At 44.1% G+C, this 4,774-nt stretch overlaps 1 pseudogene; it reads right to left on the minus strand.

Annotated features, from left to right (window-relative positions):
* Positions 1-275: 275 nt before the first annotated feature.
* On the minus strand, positions 276-2,412 carry LOC125516579 (annotated as a pseudogene).
* Positions 2,413-4,774: the final 2,362 nt, after the last annotated feature.

Here is a 4,774-nt window from a genome sequence, read left to right on the forward strand (position 1 = left end):
CCCAAGCTCTGCCCTCTTTGTGCGCGGCGGCCGATGCAGCATCGCACTGCCGGCGCCGTCTCCTCTCCTCCCTTGGTCTCTGGGACGTCATGTTGCCGTCTCCACCCCATCGCAGCCTCTGTCCATTGGGCTGGGCCCTCCCTTCGTCTGAGGTATGAGCATCTGGGTAGTTTTTTTTCATATGGCGCATCATCAGTTTTCAGTTGTTAAATCAATCGACCCCACCAGGGTAGGAAGGGTTGGGGACCTTCGTGATTTTTGTGTGTGTCACCGCTCTATTTATTTAGATCCACCCTCATGGCAGCGTATTGTGTGCTTTTCCGTACATGGTTAAATATGAGCTATTCAAGTTAAATATGGGACTGATCAACATAAAAGGTCTACAACTTGGTTGAAACCTAAACTCAAATACAAACCTTACCTGGATGAGATGCCAAGCAGATTTTGAGAAAACCGGTGCCATGCCCTCGACCAATCTGAAATCAATTAATTTTCACGCAAGTGCATACCTGATGCAGGCTTCTTGCTAGCGTACTATGGTCATTAAGCAGCAAGACAATGCTAGTGTGCTACAGTCTACACCAGATCAAATAGTAACTAACACATTTAGTTAACAAGGAAAGCAGATGTAATACCACAAGAAAGAGTTTAAGAAAGAAAACATACCCAGAACAAGGTGGCCCTTTCTCTTGAACAATCTTTATTAGCCCAACTGACTCTTCCATCAAATTATATATATTCTTAGTTTGTTATTCTGTAAAATTCAAGTCAACCAAACAGGGTGTTGCATTACATAAAATCTACCTGTGGAAATTCCCTATTTTTTACGAACAATTACCAGATTATGAATTTCAGATAAAAGTCAGGACCAGGTTGAGATATCTCCAGCCTTTCTGATTTCACTATATTCAAATACCTGCTCCATATTACAATGTTAGCCAAATTGGTACAAAGAATCAACAGATCAATTTATCTAGGGGGAGAACACTAGAATCAAGACACTCCAATGTCGACATTCCGAATGTAATACACAAATTAGTTGCATCATTCTCAAAACAGATATAGCTTTGCTGCCTAGCACATACCAGGCAGCAACACACAACAATTGATTCTGCAATGGCAAAACTGCATTGTTATACTTGTAGGCTGTAGCTGCCTGGACCAGGATTTAAGTGCGGAATGCATTGCACTCTGAACACATTCCATGACTGATACCTTGGCACAAGGCATATTTTTTAATGACAGATAGGAAATGACAGGTTTAAGAACAATACCAGGGTTCATGCAACACATATACCCTCTTGGGTTAAAGTTATCTACTTCAAGATCTTCGTCCCAAAGAAATATATACTTGTACATCGAGACGACGGCAGGATGGAGGAACCTTTTAGCAAACCACCTAAAAGATACTCCATCTGTCCCATAATATAAGAGCGTTTTGACACTATTATATTATGGGACGGAGGGAGTATATGTCATCTCGAAGTTAAATGATACCAGATCGATACAAATTATAGATAGTCAAGGTCTGACTCTTAGTTCAGTGCAAGGGTAAAAAGAGGTCGTGCCCATGGTAGATCATTCCACTCATTGACCTTCCCATCGTAGTGGAACAATATAGCTGTAAAGTTATCTACAAGAAACTGAGCATTCAAGAGTTCATGATAATTGTATGGACAAATTACTGCCGAAAGAAGTAGTAAACAAAGTACCTTCTTCATAAAGGCAACTACACTTTTCTTCTGATTGATACCAGCAGGGATAGCAATCAAGCACATGTCTTTTTGGTTAGACTCCTGCTGAGACAAAACACTAGCATAGCATTAAATACTGCATATGGTCTTGTACTTAGGAAGGTGGGAGCAGCTAAAGGTTGTTAAGTTCAGCAAACTGAAACCAATAAAAATATTGTACTGAAACCAACAATCTTCGGTAGAATAGCTCAACTGACCCGTGATAGCACACTTCTTGTCAGCCATAATGGCTTGAGCTCCATGTCGAGGCTCCACTATACATGAGGCAAAAACCCGACCCTAGCAGTAGAAACAGCTCTGTGTGACACCTTGACAGTAGCTCTCCCAGTCCCAGATACCTTAACAGCAGCCCTGCCAGACTCCTGAAATGTACAATTAATGGAGCCACAGTCAACACCTCAGCAACAAATTACTCTCTGCTTCAAGACTACCGCAGCAAACTAACCAAATTGATCCTTTTGATGGAGTCAATTACTATAGCATATTTTTTTCCTCATCTACATACTTTTACAGATTGGTTTTTTGCCTTTTTGTGGCATCTTTCGTTTCATCTGCTAAGATAGCCACAATCAGTGACTTAAACCTCTAACATCTTGAGACAAGATTCCTTCTTAAAGTGAAAATTTTCATTTATTCTGCTGCTGCAATGATTGGCCATCTATATTGTTGGCTCTGGCTTATAGGTGGCATTTCTTTTCCCTTTTCTAAAGGATAGAACTTTTCACTGTAAGCTGCTAACTTAGCAGTAATCTACTATTCAATTTACATGTTATGACTACAGATAACAAGGTTTGTATTTTCTACTCAGGTGGTTGGATATTAGTTACGAAGGTTGTCCCTGGATTTTTGCTCTATCGAGGACTGCATGAGCTTGGTCAATATGCATTCTCTGGAAATTCTATGGGCGCCAGCCATAAAGAAGGAATTCCTGCTGTATCCTGTGGCATTCTTATTCAGGTAGGTCCAATCTTCCATCCTTTATTTTATGTTTCTTCTATTGTTTAGTTTTCTTGATAACTAGTTATAGTATTGGTCTTACACATGCATTCTAATTCTTTGTTTGTGAGGATAAACATTTCTATGCTCGCTTCTGTAGGTACTAAATATAACCAGATGAACTGTTTTTGCAAACAACCAAGTGCTAATTACACGAGGTCAAAGATTAAGCTGAGTCTAATCTATTTTCCTGTCAATATAGTTTGAAGGTAAATCATTTTATAGTCATCCCGTTAGAACGTGACCAGACAACATGCATGGTGGTTTGTAGTTTGTTGACATGAATGTCAAACAATTTATATCTGCATAATTATAGAAGTGCTCTCTTACAATAATCCTCGGTACAAGTTGTTACGGCATAACTCTCTCAAGGTAGTTTTGGTGATTGATGACAACATGTTTGCGGACTAATCTTGTGCTTTGAATTATTCACAGATTCTCCCCTGGCACGAGACGCCTTCTTCCCCTCGGAGTGTATTCCAAGATGGTGTAGCTCTTTCGTTTCTTTCTCCGTGGACTAGTTGCGTAGAGGGCACCGTACTATCAAGAGGGGGTCCACTTGGGTTTTACATGGGTGGAATCATCACGTACACATCAGCTTCTCACCCTCCGAGCATTTCCTTTCCATTGAAGAGATCTCTCCTCTCTCTTCCTTGTCCTGGCTGGGTCAAAGTGGTAGTACCCTGCACCCAGCGGTAGTTCCGCTGAGAAGCCACAAGCGGCAGTACCGCTCCGCAACGGTAGTACTGCCCGTGGCTCCACAGCAGTAGTACCGCTGGGGGCCTGGCACCTCCGCCTTGTCCTCAGCTTCTTTTAGATATTTCTTCTCTCTCGTGCGCGCGCCCCAGCGGTAGTACCGCACTTCCTACGGTACTACGGCCGAAGGGTCACAAGCGGCAGTACCGCTCCACAGCGGTACTACCGCCCTTGACCCCACTGCCGTAGTACCGCTGGGCAGACTGGTTCCTACCGCCTCGATTCGAGAGGTCTTTTTCTCGTGTCGGGTTTTGCGGCACTAGTCACGGTTGTAGTGGCGATAGTACCGTTCCAGGAGCGGTAGTACCGCCCTACCACCGTGGTAGTACCACATTTGGGTCCGTTCCCTACTTGTCTCCCCAGAGCGGCAGTACCGCTGGCTGGCACGGCAGTACCGTTGTCCTAGCGGTAGTACCGCCCCATCTCAGCGGTAGTACCGCCCTGTGCGGGGCTGGTTGGTGGGGGGCAACGGGATTGTTGCCCCCACTATAAAAGGGAGTCCCCTTCTTCCTTCTCACCTACATCTTCCTCCCCCAAGCTCAACTTATTGCTCAAGCTCCATTAAATACTCCAAGCTCCATTTTCGCCCGATCTATCTCTCTAGCCAATCAAACTTGTTGATTTGCTCGGGAGTGGTTGAGAAGGCCCTGATCTACACTTCCACCAAGGGATTTTCGATTCCCCCACTCATCCCTAGCGGATCTTGTTACTCTTGGGTGTTTGAGCACCCTAGACGGTTGAGGTCACCTCGGAGCCATATTCCATTGTGGTGAAGCTTCGTGGTCTTGTTGGGAGCCTCCGATTAAGTTGTGGAGATTGCCCCAACCTTGTTTGTAAAGGTTCAGTCGCCACCTTCAAGGGCACCAATAGTGGAATCACGGCATCTCGCATTGTGTGAGGGCGTGAGGAGAATACGGTGGCCCTATTGGCTTCTTGGGGAGCATTGTGCCTCCACACCGCTCCAACGGAGACGTACTTCCCCTCAAAAGGAAGGAACTTTGGTAACACATCCTCGTCTTCACCGGATCCACTCTTGGTTATCTCTTATCTTTACTTGTGCAAGCTCTTTAGTGTTTCTACCCTTGCTTGCTTGTATGCTTGTTGTTATTGCATCATATAGGTTTCTCACCTAGTTGCACATCTAGACAATCTACTTTGATGCAAAGTTTAATTTGGTAAAGAAAAGCTAAAAATTGGTAGTTGCCTATTCACCCCCCCTCTAGTCAACCATATCGATCCTTTCAATTGGTATCAGAGCCTCATCTCTT

Source organism: Triticum urartu, chromosome 6 (assembly GCF_003073215.2).
Source record: "Triticum urartu cultivar G1812 chromosome 6, Tu2.1, whole genome shotgun sequence".
NCBI classification, from domain to species: Eukaryota; Viridiplantae; Streptophyta; class Magnoliopsida; order Poales; family Poaceae; genus Triticum; species Triticum urartu.